Source organism: Triticum dicoccoides, chromosome 1A (genome assembly GCF_002162155.2).
Source record: "Triticum dicoccoides isolate Atlit2015 ecotype Zavitan chromosome 1A, WEW_v2.0, whole genome shotgun sequence".
Lineage (NCBI taxonomy): Eukaryota > Viridiplantae > Streptophyta > Magnoliopsida > Poales > Poaceae > Triticum > Triticum dicoccoides.
In genome coordinates this window covers 302,445,873-302,466,577 of record NC_041380.1, presented here as the reverse complement: position 1 = coordinate 302,466,577, position 20,705 = coordinate 302,445,873, and positions in this window count along the sequence as shown.

Sequence of the window (20,705 nt, the reverse complement as noted above, 5' to 3'; positions counted from 1 at the left end):
CGTGCACAAACACACACAGACACGCACAAACACCCATTTATCTGGATCCTCATCTCTCCCCATGTCCGCATGTGTATCTCACACACTCACTCTCTAATTATGTATATGTGTCTCCACGTTACACAACACAAAGCCCCATGTACATGTCTCTCTCTATCCTCCACACACATAGACACAAAGAATATGTTATCATTGCCTCAGTCTCTAACATATCACACACGCACGCACACACACACACACACACTCTCTCTCTCTCTCGCAAACATGCTCAACAAGGGTTTCCCCATGAATAACTTACCGTATATTCATCAACAGTCGTGGTAGTACGGCGAACATGAGACGTGACAAAGAATAAATCTACACGTGCCTAGACCACCTAGTATGACTACTAGGACTAGAGCAAGCCAAAAAGCGCGCCGCCGTCAACCCCTCCTTGTCGGCGATGGGAAAATCTTTGTTTTACACACTCGAGAAGTCATTGTGCTAAGGCCCCACATGCCGAGGCGTTGAATAGAATGTAGATGCTAGTTTACGGAAGCAAGTATCGATAATACATTTGTATCTCCATACTTATATTTCTTCTCTTATAAAAAACCGAGTTGGTGATGATGGTACGTGTGCCCTCTTGCAATATAGACCATTCGATCTATATCTGACGGATGGAAATTAAACTAAAAGATACCCACACCCCTCTCCACATTTGTAGACAAGGCCTTCCCTCATTCATCCTTATCTCCAACAAACCTCATTGTTGAGCAATTAAGAAAGGAAGCCTCTGGAACAAACTGGCCTGGTGGCCGCTGCTGGCGTCGTCAATCCCCATGCCTCCGCCCAGTCCGGCCACCAACCACCAGCACACCCCACTCCTCTTCACCTTATCTCATATTTCTCGAGATATCATTAGTTTTTACACATGGGATTACTCCCGCAAGGGTCAACCACAACAAGTGTTTTATAAAAAAATGCATCTTGATGTTCCGTGCAATGCACGGATCTTGCTAGTACTCCTACACAAGACTAAGTTGGTGATGCTGGTGTGTCTGCCATTCGTCGTTTTTGACCATTAGATCTACATCTAATGATTTTGAGGTAAGTCGTTACCTTTTCTCACCAACATCCCACTTGTCTACCAATTTGCAGGAAAACCCATAATTAGTATCTTAAAACCAACCACATCCCTCCCTGACCTCACCAAAACAGCCAAGGAATATATTCTAATTGAAACATAATATATCTCTAGTGACATATGTATATCAAAATTAGAGTGTTTTGTACCAAGTTTGTGAATAAGTATTATTCTAATTATGATTCGTTGCAATAGACATGAACATTGCTAGTATTTTCAACCATGCATTTTTTCCTAGTATTCCATAGTTTCGAGTTTTCCATCAAGATATTAGTCACTCATGGTTGATATTTACTTTCAATCATGTACACATATGCACTATGTAACTAGGCTTGCTTATTGGCTTCCAAAGCTTAACTTTCACTCCTACTTACAATATGTAGAGTATTTAACAAAAAACTACAACTTTCAACCAGCCCTAGGAAGAATCTATTGTACAAAAAATAGCAAAAACACACCCAAAATTTCTTAATCCATGCCAAAAACTACCTAGTACTCCTACCGATTAGGTTCATTTAAACCCATTTATGACAGGGTTGGCCCACACGTCCGTGCTGATGAGGCAGCTTAAACCAACACATTTTGTTTGACCGTTGACACGAGGGACCCACATCTGACCTTCTATCATGTTATTCCCCCTCAAATCATTATTTTTCCTAAACATTACTTCAAACAGTACTGATGCATGTTCGTTGGTGGCGCCGGTGACGAGCGAGTTGGCCGCCGCTCCGCCGGATGGGCCGGATGCCGCGCTGGCCTTCGCACGGGTTGGCAGGCTGGCCCGAGCGTGACTCACAAGCCGCCGCGCTGGCCTTCGCTCGAGCCAGTTGGCTGGCCTTAGCACGGCGCGTGCAAGCAAGCCGCCGTGCTGCCGTGCCAATCTAGCTAGCAAAACTTGCAGACAAGCAGCTAGACGGAGCTATCTTGGCTAGCTAGCGGCCGCGAGTGCCGGACGGAGCTGTCATCTGGGCTTCCGCAACATGGGCTCCGCACCGCCAGCGGTTTTGACCTCGCATTCTGAAGCCGGCGGTAGCTGCATCCCATGGCCGAGGATGACTAGGTGGACGGGCCGGAGGTAGGAGGTCACTCGAGGATTTTTGTTGGTAAGAGCATGTACAATGGTTGATAAGGTAGTCTTATCTTAAGTGTGCCACGTATGCAAGTGGTAGTAGTTTCTTGGCATTTTAGTGGTTTCTTGCATTATTAGAGCAAGTACAATAGAGCTGAGTCAGCGGTCTATAAGAAATAAACTAGTATATTTCTGCTTAGTTGGAGGAAAGAGAAGAGGAGAGAGAAGGTAAGCGGGCTCTTCATGAAGAGCCAGCTCTAGCACGTGCTCCTAGGCACTTTGTGAGAATGAGAAGTGGGCCACATAATAAAAAAGTAGTACACTCTTTTGATCTATTATTGTACATGTTGGCTATAAGATGGGCTGTAGATGACATGGCACTGGCTTATAGCCAGCAGCAGATGATAGGGGTTTCTTGTAAGGAACAATGTACGTACTACTAGCGACAAAAGGCGATTCTAGGTTGCGTTGTACTCCAACGAGTACTACTAGTGGTCGCGGGAGTGTATACCTCACTTTGTGGGTTCGATCCCGGCCGAACGCACGGCGGCCATTTTTTTAAAATAGTACTACTACACTTCGCTACGAGCCAATATTTTACACGGGTAGTTTGAGTTTTGAGGTCAAACAGACGTGTGGCCCCACAATCTGGGTGCACTGGACAGCCTAGCCACGTGAATGGGTTTTCCTTCCCAGCATCCCGTGGCTCGCGTGCTCGCCCTAGCCACACCTCGCTTGCAGCTTCCTCATCAGCTAGTAGCATATTTAAACTAGCGCCTCCCAATTAAGCCCAAGGAGTCGGAAAAGCCTGGCAGGGCATTGGGAACTATGCAATATGGCTCTGTACGGAAAGTGCTCTACTCCCTCCGTCTAGGTGTGTAAGTCACCTTACGAAAAGCAAATAATCCCAAAACACTTAGGCACCGTAGATTAACTCCCTTCTCGTTTTTTGTTTTGTGGCATATCAACCAATAAGATATGTGGGCTGTGCATGCTTTCAATGACTTGAGACTACCAAACATAACATGCAGCGGTTAGTTCATTGCATGCAATGCTATTAATTAGCAAAAAGACATTAAGTTTTCTCGTTTTCCTCTCCGCCTTGGTCGTGATGCACAACTTAAGATGACTTACACACCTAGACGGAGGAAGTACTACTACTCTGTAGCTTGTGGCGTTGCACACATGGACTTCACTCCATTATCGGCTCTACTATAAAAGAAATTTCTCTTGATGTGTTTTTTCAAAACAGAGGCAAAAGCTTTGCTTCATCTCATTCATAAAGAAGGAACTACTAACAATGTTCGACGAGATCCATTACACCTTCACAAATGGAAGCGAAAAGCCTAGTCTCGCTGTATCAAATAACTCAAATGTTCTGCCCCCACAGTAACCGTCGCTGATAAATAGGCTGCTAGTGTATGCCTGAGAGGAGCGGCTGAGTAGGCCAGCTACGTGAGAGGAGCGGCTGAAAAGAGCACCGAGAGTACCCACTAGGCCACTACGCAGGTGTACTTCCCCTGCATTGATAGTACAACGATGGTTCTAGAGAAAAGTAGTACCCTCCACTTCCAACTGTAGCTCCTTGGCCCTGAGATTCAAGAGTTCAAAACTGGTGCACTATACTAGACTAGACTACAAGTACATTACATCGCACTACTAGTTGAGAAAAGTAGTACTAGTACTGCTACAGTATGAGTACGTACTCCTCCGTCACATAATGTAAGACGTTTTTTGACACTAGTTGGCGTGTACAAAACATGGCAAAAACATACCCAAAATTTCTTAATCCACGCCAAAAACTACTACCTAGTGCCAAAAATTTCTTACTAGTGCTATTATTTACAGTATAATGCAATCCCATAACGTTCCATAATCCCTTTCTTTCAAAAAAATCTCTTCTAGAGAGAAGATTGCCATCTCCACGCGAGCTTCTCATAGGCCAGCGCCACCGCATGCAGTCATGTGAGAGAGAGGGAGACATCCATGCAGCATGCAGAGAGAGGAGAACGCGGGCGGACAGCCAATGGGCTGCATGGGGCATTTATAGCTGCTAGCTCCTCCCATCCTTGCGCCAGGGGTATTTCCATCCAGAAAGCATGCAGCGAGCCCCTGCCTTGGTATCCGGGTCTGCTCTTATGCGCAGAGTAAAAAGAATCGGAGGAAGTACTAGTAGTAAATAATAGCCTCACCCCTTTGTTGAGGAACGATCTACAGTTGGAAGGGACGAGGCCCTGCGGTTACTACGCTCTTATCTCCTCCTCGCCAGTTCCCCTCCCCCTGAAGAGAAGGCAGTTCGTCGCTGCTCCCATGGATTCGCCAAGCGGTTCTCCTCCTTGTCGGGGCTGGGAGACCTTGGATGACGATCCTATGGGAGGAATCGCACGCCGCTCCGACGTCCTCACCGCCACAAGACTCGGTGCTTCCTGCACCAACTTTTTCAAGACGCTGCTTAAACATGCCATGCTTGTTGGTCTTCCATGCGTCCTTGAGGAGAAGGTTCTTCTATGGGACAATCCTTCGAACAGTCCACCGCTCCTTGGCCATGGTTGCACGTTGACTCCGCTAGAGTTGCCAACATTGAGAGGTAGTCGGATTTTGTCCGATGAGCAGGTCAGTAATGGAGTTTGATCATGTAGTACTTAGTTATTCCATTTCCATCCCGTAATTTCTCCGCTGCCCACCATCTTATATATAGGTCTGGGTCGGTGCCAACGAAGATTGTCTTGCATACCTCCGGCCGGATACCACCATCATTTTGCACAACATCCACAATAGTGCGGGCGTTCCGGTAGACCCCTTCTCCACCATTGGGATCGGCCTTCCGGACTGGTTGGGCTTGAATACGTATGATGATGCCTACATGAGATTGAAGAAGATAGCAATTGCGGACCCATCGACAAAGCGACGCGGCTACGACGATTACTATCTCATCGCAGTGTTCGACATAAGTATTGCCATCAATGCAAGAGGCTGTAACGGCAGAGGCTGGCGCATGTTGGCGGCGACAGATTTGTACCCCTACACGTTCGAAGACGCCATGCGCCATCTAGGCCGCATCTTCGCGGTGACAAGCCAGGGGACTTTTTTCATCTAGTTGCCATCCTACGGTACGGGAGATTACAAACGAAATGCACAAACCATCATTTGCATCCCTAACGGTACTCCATTATTTTGCAGGGACTAGTCATCCCCCGATCAAAATAAGATCGTCGATCCTGGATGTGCATTTGCATCCATGATTCGGTCTAACCTGGAACCTTGTAGATGACTTTGGCATATCGGGATCAACTATCTTAGCAGTCGTTACCCATGGTACCACTGATGTGCAACATGGTCACACAATCTACCACGATCGGACCGTCACCATCTACCCAGGTATTCCATTGTTTAACCCTCTCGCCTTCTCTTTCATTGTTGTACTAGTAGTATACTTTGTAGTACTAGTAGGAGTACTTTTTACCTTGGAGGACGAGTATAGCTAGCTAGGCCCTTGAAGACTTGAACCCACTAGCTGCCACCATTTTTGTTTTTCCATGTCTTACTATCTCATCCATGTAGCCAAGAGTGGCTATATATAATAAGCCGGTTATTTTACTTCCTCTATACCGGAGTAGTACTATTTGCTGCAAAGTATTACTGACCGCCATATTTGAGCACAACATTATTAGACCTTGACTATGTACGTCACCATGTGTCCAGATCTGGGATGCCGCGTGTACCAGATGAACGGCGCTGAGTTCGACCCCCGTGATGCTACGTGGGTGCCGAGGAACACTCTTGGAGAGTACTCGCTTTTCATCGGGGACAGCTACCCCATTCTGAAGTGGATGCCACCTTCCGTGCACGACACGGAAGGCCTGCCGTTCATGAAGCATGGTTGTGTCTTCAGTGTGCACTGCCGGATGAACGACATGCTGGGACACGCTATCCCTGATTTATGCCGCTTCAGCTTGGATGAGTCTCCATCGTGTGGAACCGGACTAGAAAGCTATGACGATGATTCCCATTGCCCACCGCTATGGACCGTGCCATCCATGAAGAACACCTGGGACTGGAACCTGGAGGAGGACATGTAGCCCATCTATAACGTGTAAGTGGAGTACGGTAATTGTGAACGGTAGCGCTGTGAATATATGTAGACTAGTCATGCACAAATTTATCACATGAATTGGAGATGAACTTGTGTGGCATACTGGCATTTGTCCTTTAGAATTTATTACTAGTAAAAGTGTTATGTGTACGTGCAACTTGTGTAGTTGTTGCACGGGCTCCAACATGCTCTTTGAGAAAAAAGGTGGCACAACTTTGGATATATGTGACGTGGCGGCATCATACAGTAGCATCGTTCGCTATAGTTGTAGTACACTCCTACTAGGACGACAACTCCTATAAAACATTACGCTTGGCTCTTTACCTCTTCGGGAGGTTCAACAGTTCGTACTCGTGTGAACCTTGCACTTGGCTCTTCGCCTCTTCGGAAGGTCCAACAATGATGATACTACAGTACAATATGCTTCTGGCAATCTGACACCGATTGAACTGTTGCACGTCCACCGCGAGGGCGAGGGCGAGGGTGAGGGAGAGGGAGAGGGAGAGGGAGAGGGCGCTGTAGTCAAAACCCTCTCCTCGTCCTATGAACCACCGCGCGCGTGGGCGAGGGAGAGGCGTAGTAAGCAAGCTTCTCCTCGTTCAGCGAGTTGACGGGACACATCAAAGCAGTACTAGTACTAGTAGTAGTAGTCCATACTGCATCCTTTCTGATTAATATGGCTTAATTTGAAACAAGAAAAATACACAGGCGGTCAAAGTATGTAACAATACGCTCTTTACGGTCACTATAAATAGTTCTGCGGCGATTATACGATCACTAGCTCATCATAGAGCACCATATTGCACCCTACTGACCGGCCACATAGTCGACGTGGCACTTTGTTGACTGGTTAAATTGTCACCTGGTTTCTGGGTCCCACCTATTAGTTGGAAGAGCAAAGAAATCAGTTAAACAAAACTTTACGCAGGCATGACACGAGTCCAACCCTTGCGCACGAACCGCCCTGGCTGTGTATGTGAGTGTATGCATGTGTCCTCCCTCGGTCTTCCAACAAAGAGTGTACATCGGCTATAAAACAAAGAGTGTAGTACATGATGTACATCTACACTTCCAATGCATTTAGCCTTTAATCTAAATCGATATTGGTTGGCTAATGCACCAACTTGTGTTGTAGATATAGGCTACATGTCTATCCTTAATTACAGCATGCAACGGCCTTCATTTAATCTTCTTATCTCAATGGTCACATGCACACATAAGTCTGCTACTTTTGGGCGTTAATTATGCCCTGGTCAATGTGTAAATCTCTAAATGTACAGTCTTTCACGGACGTAGGGAGTAGGTTGAGCACTTGAGCGTGAGCGTGTGTGTTGCGTCGTGTGCTGTGTGCCGCATGGGTGCATGAGTGTTGCGTGCATCCATGTGTACGTGTGAGTGTTGCATGTTGCATGAATGCATGCATGCATGCATGCATGCATGCATGGGGCTTACTCCCTCCCATTGACATGTTCATATTTCAAGCTTCCTCTGTTCCCTCCATAGGGTGATACTCCCTCTGTTCCCAAATAGTACGGAGTAAAAGCCTCCCACTGTTCCCGAATACGGAGTATTTGTCTTTCTACAGATTTCAACAAGTGACTAGGTACGGAGAAAAATGAGTGAAGTGAGCGTAGAGGCATAGGGATACTGTAGAAAGGAAGTCCTCGCGATCCATTATTCCCCATCTCGGTCAGAGAGAACTATTCAACTAGTCTTCGCAGTGAAGTGACAATACACGCTGCAGCAGATGGGACACGTAATTAATAAGCTGAACCAACGTGTTGGTGTTACTAAATCAGCCTTACCCTGTACTGCCATCTCTTCTTCTTCCTCCTCTCTTCCCCATCGTCGGCCGCACACCATTTACCCCCGCTCACTGCTCGCCCGCCCGCGCCATCTTCCTTGGTAGCTCGCGCGTACCATACCCCCCCGCTCACACGAGGAGAAGCTTCTTCGCTCACCTGCCCGAATCCACTTCCCCGCTAGCTCGCAGGCATCGAAAACCCCAATGGTAGAACCGACTGACACGCAGAGCCGCGATTGGAATTCCCTCGATGTTCTCTTGGAGTAGATCTGTAGTCGTATGGACCTACTCAGCACCGTCCGTCTGGCCGCATGCTCAGTGTCTTTGTACCGTCTACTCGTCTGCAACCGGCCGGCTCTTTTCAAGATACCTTGCTTGCTGATGCCCGATCCTCGCAGGTGGCCCAGACACCGACTTGAAGATCCTACGGAGGTTGTCGTGGTGCCCCTCGACATGCTACCACTACCCGTCCACCTGTCCTTCATGCGCGATCACTACTGGGCGGGCATGAAGGCCAACTGGATCGTCCTCATCCACCACACCGGTAGTCCGTGGCGTCTCGTGGATATCTACACCCAGCGAGAGATCACCCTTCCATCATTGGATACCGCCGCCATCGAGCCTCGCGGCCCGCCGGACACTCCTGCCTACCACGCACGAGACGCGTCAAGCTTTTGGCTCGCGTCTATTTGTAGAAAGTTGTAATCTGCGAAGTGCCCACACCATCAGAAGACTACATGGATTACAAGCTCATTGCCTTGTTCAACATGGGATTAGTCTATCTAGAATCCGGTCGCCATACATGGTTATGGCTCATCATGAATCCTGTTGGGGCAACATTTCTGTCTGATGCTATAGTGCATGATGGCATCGTTTATGTGGTTGACGCACAGATTGGCTGCTTATACTGGTGGAATCTATCGTCGTGTAATTGTTCTATTGCATCTCATCTTCACCTTATGGATATGACTGCCTGTTCATTTGTTAAAAAATTAGAATGCATAGCATGTCTATAACCACATCATTGCTATATGTTCCTCTCATTTCCTAGATTTTTATGACCACACATTTTATTGTTAGAGTTGATATGAGAACAATTGGCATCTAATGATTGTTAGAATACATATTATGAGCATAACATCATGATTTCTATATGTTACTCTCGTTTACAAGATTTTTATAACAACGCATGTTATTGCTTAGAGTTGATAAGAGAACAGTAGTAGTAAGTGCTATGGTAGAATATGAGTAGGTGCTGTCATAACTGTTTTCCTATCATTGTTACATGATGTTTGAACCATGACATAATTCTAGAATATGAAAGCCATTGGCTTATTTTTTTAACTTGGGGTATGATTATGACCACGGCATTGCAATTCTCTGTCTATGATATGTGTCACTGTTATAATAATCTTAATTCCACACATACTCTGAACATGATTGTTTATTTTTGTCCTTTTGGTCTCCAATTTGAATTGTTGCAGCAGATGCAAATGCGCTGGCCTTCATGATTCCAGGACCTGGAATCATACCAGCCGATGGCTGGTGGTTTATCGCTCATTCAGCTGACGGCGGTCATTTGATGCCCATTCACACGTACCAAATTAACCAAACCATTACATCAAACCACATGTAGTACAATGCATGGGGCGTTCGTGACATTGATGTCTATGGCTGCTTCGTGTTCGAGAAAGATCCCAGCTCCGTCGGGCCAGGCGTATTCAACTAGAGGCGGGTTTACAGCCTCGGCAACCACTCCTTGTTCCTCGGGCTCAATTATCCGATCATCCAACCAATCATTGATCATATCACCGGCGATGATTACTGTGCTATGCAACTTCCATTCGCGAGGGGGGGGGCTGTGTTTACACATCATACCATGGGTTTCATGAATCACCATATCCAGAGATTCGTCGACACAACTTGTTGCCAGATAATCTTCAGTGTGTGAAAGGCATCAAGCTTCCATGCGATGGATGGCTTTTGCAAACCCGACATGCGGCGATGTGGCTCATGCCAACAGAAAATATGCTCAACTTGATTCGTGTTGATATCTAGACTGAGCCATGTATTCTGCTGCTATAGCACGACCCTCTTTTGTTGGATATTATGTACTATTGTTAGGTTTAAGCACTCCTCTAGTTTGAAGGATAGATACCTTCCTGGGATCAAGTGCATCCTAACTCACCTGCGTAGGATGTACTGATAATGATGATGGAGATGCTGTGCAGAACTAGTTAGGCTTCAAGTGCGTACTTGTTAGTTAAACCTATGTATAAATTGTGACACGAAATACGACTAGTAAGTACTCCAGTACAATAGCAGTACTAGTATATGCCAGTCAAATTATTCATCATGTCCACACATTGAATTGACGTGACAACACGCTGCGCGTGAGGTGACACAAGAATCCCGGCGGCGTGTTCAGGTATTCTGGACTTCAGATTTGGAGTACCACTTATCTGTCGAAATATTTCATCATTCACTTAAAATAGTCGATTGATCATACATTGAGTACCATATAACTGGAATTACCGATGCAAGTCGAAGAAGGATTGGCCGGTGCTGCCGGCTGGCGTCAAGTTCAACCCCACGGATCAGGAGCTGATCGAGCACCTTGAGGCCAAAGTGAGTGCTGACAGCGCGAGATTTCAGTCTCTCATCGATTTGTTCATACCAACCATCGACAGCGAGCACGGCATATGCTACACCCAACCTGAGAAACTTCCAGGTAAGACACCGATCGGCCGTCTACTTGCACAAACATATTCCTTTGTTTATAGCTCTATTTTTCATTTTAGACGCAGACCTAGTGAAGCAATTATAATTTGACAGTTAATAAAAAGTGAAACAAGTGACTGCAACATGCCAAAGATGTTATGAAAATGACAACTAGGTACACTAAAACCTGTATTCCACAATACTGCAGGTATCACACTGAGTGGCCTAAGGAAGCATTTCTTCCAGCGCAATTCCAGGGCGTTCAAAAGGGGCACGTGGACGCGTCGCAAGATATAGTCAGAGTGCGGCATGCACGCGATGCGGCACAAGACCGGCAATACCTTGAAGGTGATGGTCAACGGTCGGCAGACGGGCAACAAAAAAGGTTCTAGTGCTGCACACCAACAAGAACTTCGACCAGCAGAGGACCAACTGGGTGATGCACCAGTACCACCTCGGGGACCTGGAGCAAGAGAAGGAGCGGGAGCTAGTCCTCTGCAAGATTTTCTACCAGACGGACACTTAGGGCCAGGAGTAAAAAGATTATAAGTTAGTTTGGTATTGGTAGTTGTACTACCTTGTCGTCCGCAAGTTGGTATTGTTGTTAACGATCTTTTGGTATGAACTTGCATTTGCTTCCAACCATCATGCCGAGGGTTGACGTGGATATAAAGCTGAATCATTTGTTTCGAAACGAATTTTCAGGCACTTGATTTTTATTTGATGGGTAGCATAAGCACCCGCCGTTCGAATTCCCAGTTCTCCAATTTTTTCGAAACAAGTGCATGCACTTATTATCACGATAAAAAACAATATCCATGCTGCATCCCAGTTATCAATCTGTACTTGCAAAATTCTCTCGTTTATTGAGCACGTATATAGTTTCTTCAGGTCGAGCAAGTTTCAACTGGGCTGTAGACTGCCCAGGGTTGGTTTTGTTTTTAACAGGCCCAGCCCATGATGGCAACGGGGCACAAAGATCCAGCAGGTATCTACTAGCCTCTGGCCCGTCAGCGTTAGTTATATTTTGTCTTACAACATCCGCAGACAGTTTTTTTACGAATCAAACACACAACCCAGTTCTATTATCTTCTTGAAACGCATGTCCTACATCCGTTTTCTAATCTCTACCTATAGTTTTACTAGTTCATATACACGTATCATTATATTGAAACACATACAATTCCCTTTTCATATATACATCCTTATTTTTTTTGTTTTTCCCACCCAGCGCTGATTTTTTTAGTACTGGTTTTTCCTTAAACCAAATCAATTGTCCCACGTCTTATTTGCTTACAAAAACAAAACGATTTTTTGGCAAATCAATAAGTTCTTAAAAAATGTTTATCATTTCGGGATTACAACAGTTCGGACTCCACCGAAATATGCATAATAAGGTTGACCTTTTTGACCATGGTCCTGGGCAGAAAATGGGCTGTAATAAATTACTTAAGAATTAGCAAATGGGCTACAAATTATAAAAAATAGCAAATGGGCTTTATGTTGTCTGCCAAAGATTTGGAGGATCACTTCTGGGCCTACTAAGTTCATGCGTACACAAGGTTTCTCAAAAAAGAAACTTAGTCAACAATCGACTCTACCAGCGTCAGACCGTTAGATGTCAATCTAAAGGCAATCATGCTTCTTCAGTCTCTGATCTTCCTGCCCCAGCCGCCCAAACCAGCACCATCAGAACCGCCTGCTCCCGCCTCCCATGGCCGGCAGTGCTGCCGGGCAGGCCTCACGGCCCCATAATACTCGCATCCCTGGCCTGTCTATCCCTCTACTCACCGACACGTCCTGTTATTTTCCGGCGACGGCAGCCGAACCAGTCAACCCTCGTACTCTCCATCACGTGGGCAGCCACTGTCGTGTTTTCCTCGGCTCCGTGTCGTTCCCTTCATAGGCCTCGTCGTCGTCCACCGCCCTGGTGCTCTCGGTGCGGCATGGTCAACGATGTCCATCCAACGGCCATAGTGCTTCTTCAACCTCTGGTCTTCTTGCCCCAGCCGCACAAAGCAGCGCCGGTCGTACCACATGCTCCTGCCTCCCGTGGCCGGCTATGCTGCCGCGGAGGCCTCACCGTCCACATACTACTCCCACCGCTGGCCAGGCCATCCCTCCACTCACCCACTCCCCCTGTTATTCTGCGGCAACGACAGCCTCACACCGCAGCACAACCAGTGAACCCTCGTACTCCTCTCCGCGTGGGCATCCACTGCCGCGTCTTCCCCGGCTCCGCGTCGTCCCCTTCCTAGGCCTCGCCATCGTCCACCGCTGTGGTGCTCTCGGTGTAGCATGGTCAATGTGGTCAACGACCGACTTCCATCTGAAGAGTACTGTACGTGGAGAGGCTGACATCTGGGTCCATGGTAGCCGCAAAGAATTGCCTCCTTATTACGCGCAAAATAAGTATTCCTCCACCTGACATCAGGGACCCACTGGACGGGCCACCAGTATTTTGCGGAAAAAACATTTCCCTCCTAACTACTGGGACCCACCGGACGGGCCACCGTATTTCGCGAAAAAAACGTTTGCCCCTGACTGCTGGGACCCACCGGACGGACCACCGTATTTCGTGAAAAAACGTTCCCCCCGCTGCCAGCTCGGACCCACCGGAAGTGCCTCCTTATTACGCACAGAAAAATGAATACTCCCCCTGCTAGCTGGGACCCACCATGGTGGGAGGCTGACTTGTGGGCCTACTACGTTGACGGGGACAGAGGGCTTTGTCAACTTAGTCAATATGAACGATTCTAGCTCCAGTGACCGTACGATATCCATCGAACGGCCGTCGTGCTTCTTCAATCTCTGCTCTTCCTGCTCCAGCCGCTCAAACAAGCGCCCACGGGACTGCCTGCTCCCTCCTCCCCACGACCGGCTGTGCTGCCGCGCATGCCTCACCGCCCCACCGTACTCCCATCACTGGCCTAGCCATCCCTCTACTCACCCACACCTGCTGTTATTCTCCTGCGACGGCAGACGAACCAGTAAACCTTCGTATAGTCGTACTCCCCTCCACGTGGGAAACAACTGACGATTCTTCCCTGCCTCCATGTCGTTCTCTTCCTAGGCCTCGCCGTCGTCCACCGCCCTGGTTCTCTCGGCGCGGCCTGGTCAACGTGGTCAATGACCGACATGCATCTGAAGTGGACTATACGTGGAGAGGCCGATAGCTGGGTCCACGGCCGCACGCAAGGAAATGCCTCCTTATTACGCGCAAAATAATGATTCCTCCACCTGACATTAGGGACCCACCGAAAGGGCCTCTGTATTTCGCGAAAAAACGTTACCGCCGCTGACAGCTCGGACCCACCAGCTATATCTTCGCACGCAAGGAAGTGCCTCCTTATTACGCACAAAAAAAATGAACACTCCCCCTGTTAGCTGGGACCCAGTATAGTGGCAGGCTGACTTGTGGGCCTACTAAGTTGACGGGGATGGAGGGCTTTGTCAACTTAGTCAATATGCATGGTTCTAACTCCAGTGACCGTACGATGTCAATCCAACGGCCGTAGTGCTTCTTCAACCTCTGGTCTTCTTGCTCCAACCACCCAAACCAGCGCCGGTCGTGCCTCGTGCTCCTGCCTCTCGTGGCCGGCTGCGATGCGGCAGAGGCCTCACCGCCCCTACTACTCCCACCGCTGGCCAGGCCATCCCTCTACTCACCCACACCCCTGTTATTCTGCAGCGACGACAGCCTCACACCACAGCGAACTAGTGAACCCTCGTACTCCTCTACGTGTGGGCATCCACTGCCGTGTCTTCCCCGGCTCCGCGTCGCCCCCTTCCTAGGCCTCGCCGTCATCCACCGCCATGGTGCTCTTGGTGCGGCGTGGTCAACATGGTCAAGGAAGGGCTTCCATCGGACGTGGACTGTACGTGGAGAGGCTGACAGCTGGGTCCATGGCCGCAGCAAGGAAGTGCCTCCTTATTACGTGCAAAGTAATTATTCCTCCACCTGACAGCAGGGACCCACCGGACAGGCCACCATATTTTGCGAAAAAAATGTTTGCCCCTGACTATTGGGACCCACCAGCTACATCTTCACACGCAAGGAAGTGCGTCCGGGCAAAAAAACGTTTGCCCCTGACTGCTGGGACCCACCAGCTACATCTTCGCACGCAAGGAAGTGCGTCCGGGCAAAAAAAACGATTCGCCTCCCTGACTGCTGGGACCCACCAGCTACATCTTCGCAGGCAAGGAAGTGCCTGACAATCGGGACCCACCTGGTAGAAGCGTACGTAGCATTGTCATTCTGGTCGCGAACGTGTACGTACATATATACTGGTGGATGTAGAGGCGCGCACGTGTCGTAGTAGAGGCGCGTACATGTCATAGTAGAGGCGCGCACGTAGCATGTACACGTACGTATAACGGCCAGGGTGCAAGAAAGAAAATACGGCCATGTATGTGTACATGGGGAGGCAGCGTCGTCGTCCTGTTCATGGGGAGGCAACGGAATGCGTCGTGTTCATGGGGAGGCAATAGAATGCGTCGTGTTCATCGGGAGGCAACGGAACGCGTGGGAGCCAACCGGCTGGGTCAGAACGAAATGCATGGTCATGTTCATCGGGAGGGATTGGACGGAACATGCGATGGAAACGAGGCCTGGCGTACCGCACAACGGAGGAAACGACCTTGTGTTCGACCAGCCATGTTCGAAACGGGATCCTGTTCATCGGGAGGGGTCTGGCGTACCGCAAAACGGATGAAACGGACCTCCTACGGTCGAAAGGGGGTCCTGTTGATCGGGAGGGGTGTGGCGTACCGCAAAACGGATGAAATAGACTTGTGTTGGAGCGCTACGGTCGAAACGAGGGTCCTGTTCATCGGGAGGGCTGTGGCGTACCGCAAAACGGGACTCCACGGGATACTGTTCATCTCCACCATCGACCTCCTCCAGCCTCCACGGGCTACCGTCGACCTCCTCCAGCCTCCACGGGCTCCTGTTCATCCAACCTCCACCGCGCGCTACTCCATCGACTACTGTTCAACCACCCCTCCACGGGCACCCCTCCACCGTCTACTGTTCATCCAGCCCTCCACACCACGGGGTCCTATTCAACCACCCCTCCACGGGCACCCCTCCACCGTCTACTGTTCATCCAGCCCTCCACCACACCACGGGGTCCTGTTCATCCAGAGGCAATGCCACCACTCACTGTTCATCCAAACCCCCCGCAACGCTCACTGTTCATCCCAGAGGCAGCATCGATCGGCTTCAGTTAGCAGCAGTAGTGAAGGAATTGCTCAATCGGGTTCAGTTAACATCCATCGATCGATCGCTCGGGTTCAGTAACGTGTAGCCTGCAGTGCAATCGCTCGGGTTTAGTTAGAGCCCAACGCCTCGCTCGAGTTCAGTTAGAGACAATGCCTCGCACACGCGCGCGTACGTGTACGAGAGAAACGCGCATCGCTCGGCCCCCGACCTCCCACCGTAACCGGGAACTCCCCGAAATTTTCCTCCCCCTCGCTTCTACCATGGTTTTTTTCGTCATGGACGGCCCAAAGAATGTCATGCAACTGTGTCTCTAGCCCGCCCAGGACGAAAAGCCCATTTTCTGTCATGATTTTTTATCATAGAAGTAGGAGCCCACCACATCTATGATGATACTGGGTTTTGTCACAATTATCATCATAGAAGTGTCATATGTATGACAGAAAAAAAATTCCGTTCGGCCCAAAATGTCACGGATGTGTCTTTTTTTGTAGTGCATTCATATAGAGTCATATTTTGTCATAGGTATCAAGTTGTAATTTTTATTTCTTTTGAGTTATAAGTAAACAGAAGTGTGATGATCATCATTATTCATTTTTAGAGCAGTGCTCCAGTGAGGAAAGGATGATGGAGACTACGATTCCCCCATAAGTCGGGATGCGATTCCGGACAATGAGAGAAAAAGAAAAAGAAAAAAAGAAAAAAAGAAAAAAAAGGAAAAGAAAAATAAAATAAACAAAGAGAGAAGGTCATTGTTAGTATCCTTTACCACACTTGTGCTTCAAAGTAGCACCACGTTTTTCATATGGAGAGTCTCCTATGTTGTCACTTTCATATACTAGTGGGAATTTTTCATTATAGGATTAGATGCACACCCACTTAGTTTTCATACTGAGCTCTCATACACTTATAGCTCTTAGTGCATTCGTTGCATGGCAATCCCTACTCCTCGCATTGATATCAATTGATGGGCATCTCCATAGCCCGCTGGTTAGCCACGTCGGTGTGAGACTTTCTACCTTTTTTGTCTTCTTTATATTTACCCCTACCATGGTACTCTATTCCACCCGTAGTGCTATATCCATGGCTTGCGCTCATGTATTGCATGAGGGCTGAAAAAGTTGAAGCGCATTAAAAAGTATGAACCAATTGCTTGGCTTGTCATCGGGGTTGTGCGTGATAAATACTTTGTGTTAAGAAGACAGAGCATGACAATACTATATGATTTTGTAGGGATAGCTTTCTTTACCGTTGATATTTTGAAAGACATGATTGTTTGTTGGGATGCCTGAGTACTGATATCTTTATGTCAAATTATAGACTATTGCTTTGAATCACTTATGTCTCAATATTCATGACATGACTAGACATATGATCAAGTTTATGTTAGATAGCATTCCACATCAAAAATATCTTTTTATCATTTACCTACTCGAGGACGAGCAGGAATTAAGCTTGGGATGCTGATACGTCTCCATCGTATCTATAATTTTTGATTGTTTCATGCCAATATTATACAACTTTTACATGCTTTTGGCAACTTTTTATATGATTTATTGGACTAACCTATTGATCTAGTGCCCAGTGCCAGTTCCTATTTTTTGCATGTTTTTTGTATCGGAGAATATCCATATCAAACGAAGTCCAAATGCAATAAATTTTTACAGAGAATTATTTTGGAATATATGTGATTTTTGGGAGTTGGAATCACCGCAAACGGAGACCCACACAGGGCACAAGACACCAGCGCACCACCCCTGAGCCAAGCGCGTGGTGGTGGGTTGTGCTCACCTCGTATGTCGGTTGGAGCTCTACTTCGGGCGAAAGGAAGCTTATATCCGAAAAAAATCATGTTAAAATATTAGCATAATCGGAGTTACGGATCTCCCGGAATACAAGAAACAGTTTTCAGCCAGATCTGGGGAACGCGAAACAGAAGAGAACAGAGAGGGAGATCTAATCTCGGAGGGGCTCCCGCCCCTCTGCCTCCATGGAGATCAAGGACAGAGGGGGGACTCTCCTCCCATCGAGGGGGGGGGGGAGGCCAAGGAAGAAGAAGGAGGGGGATCTCTCCCCCTCGCTTCCGGTGGCGCCGGAGTGCCACCGGGGCAATGATCGGACGACGATCTACATCAACAATCTTGCTACCGTCAACACCAACTTTCTCCCCCTCTATGCAGCGGTGTAACACCTCTTCTCCCTGTTGTAATATCTACTTAAACATGGTGCTCAACTCCATATATTATTTCCCAATGATCTATGGTTATCCTATGATGTTTGAGTAGATCCGTTTTGTCCTGTGGGTTAATCGTGATGTTGGTTGGTATGATTGTATATTTTATTTATGGTGCTGTCCAACGGTGCCCTCCGTTCTCACGCAAACATGAGGGGCCCCCGCTGTAGGGTGTTGCAATATGTTCATGGTTCGCTTATGGTGGGTTGCGAGAGTGGCAGAAGCTTAAACCCGAGTAGGTGGGCTATGGCGTATGGGATAAATAGGACTTTATACTTAATGCTATGATTGGGTTTCACAACCATAATGATCTTTAATAGTTGCGGATGCTTGCTACAGTTCCAATCATAAGTGTATACGATCCAAGTAGAGAAAGTATGTTAGCTCATGCCTGTCCCTCATATAGAATTGCAAGAATGATTACCGGTACTTGTTATTGATTGCCTAGGGACAAATAACTTTCTTGTTGACAAAAACCCTTTTACTAAACACCTAAGTTTTATTATCTTGCATAGTACTTCTAGTTTTATTCTTGCAAAGTAGTTTTAGCATCACATCTACAAACTGGTTTCATACTTGTTTTCGGTAAAGCAGACATCAAGTGTGCGTAGAGTTGTATCGGTGGTCGATAGAACTTGAGGGAATATTTGATCTACCTTTAGCTCCTCGTTGGGTTCGACACTCTTATTTATCAAAAAAGGCTACAAACGATCCCCTATATTTGTGGGTTATTAGCGCCCCCCAGGGCGCGCCTCCTAGGCTTGTGGGGCCCCTGGAGCTCCGGCAACCCTAACTCCAACTCAATACATACCTATTTGCGGAGAAAAAAATCAGAGAGAAAGATTCATCACGTTTTACGATACGGAGCTACCCCACCTCCTGATCTTCACCGGGAGGGCTGATCTGGAGTCCGTTCGGGGCTCCGGAGGGTGGAAGTCGACGTTGTCGTCATCATCAACCTTCCTCCATCGCCAATTCCATTATGCTCACCACCAAGAGTGAGTAATTCCTTCATAGGCTTGCTGTGCGGTGATGGGTTGGATGAGATTTAACATGTAATCGAGTTAGTTTTGTTAGGGTTGGATCCCTAGTATCCACTATGTTCTGAGATTGATGTTTCTATGACTTTGCTATGCTTAATGCTTGTCACTAGGGCCCGAGTGCCATGGTTTCAGATCTGAACCTATTATTTTTTCATGAATATATGTGTGTTGTTGATCCTATCTTGCAAGTTGTAGACACCTATTACGAGTTATTGTCCGCATATACCTTACGATCGGGTAGACTGTTACACCTACTTTCCCCTACATCTGCTAGTCTACCACTGTAAGAGTTCGCACGACTTAATCAACTATGCTAGAGCCCATAGTAGCTTGTGGCTGCACACGGAAGTTTCTAGCATGAATAATCTCATGATCCCTTTGAGCCTGGGTGGCGGTCCATAAAGAAAAACAAGCAATCGCTGGAATACCCAGGTGCCTCAATCCACCCAGATGTGTATTAAAGTTGCCACCTTAAATAAACCGTTAATTAAAAATCTCACATCTGTCATGGATACACTCACCCAATCCACGTCTACTAGCATAGCATGACAATATAAGCAAACGTAGAAGTAACTCCCAAGGGTTTGATAATAAAACAGGTAATAGGTACTACCTCATCTACATCCCAAAACCCACAATTTAATTCGATCCTAATCATGCAATGTTTGAGGATTGATCTAATGCAATAAAACTGGGTAGTAAGAGGTATGAGCAAAGTGTTACTTGCCTTGCTGATGATCCGTGAAACCTAGAGATTCGAAGTAGCAAGCGGCACACTCCGGGTACTCTAACGCAAACAAACAAACAAGCATACAATAAGTACTCATCTAATGCACATGTAAAACTCAAATCAGAGATCTAACTAGAAAGTTCAACTTAAGACTCCGGTTTGCAAAAAGAAACAAAACAAACGAAGCGACGGAAGTGAAACGGCGAAAGAAACGAGCTTCGCTTACTAATCTGGATCTAAGTCAAATTTTACAGAAGCAAAAACTTGTCTCAGTTGGTTAAACGGAAAGAGGGTTTTGAGACAAAACTCTAGGCACTTGAATCGACTGATTCCGATACACGAGCGAAAAGTTAAACTAAAACAAAAATCAGATCAAAAATCGCGATCAGAAATAATCACAGAAAATCCAAGAAAAAGAAAAACGACGAACATGCTAACGAACGAACGCTCGCTATCTGCGTCTAAATGACGAATACCATTCATAAAAACGAACAAAAAAACGACCGTTCGCTAAATAAATAAACCGAACCGGAAACTAAAAAACGGATCTAGGTTTTCGAAAAAAACCGATCGGTTTTCTTCGCGAAAACCGAGGCAACGACGGCTACCTCGGGCGGCTCCGGCATGACGACAGTGGCGGCGCGGCTACGGTGCGGTGGCGTGGG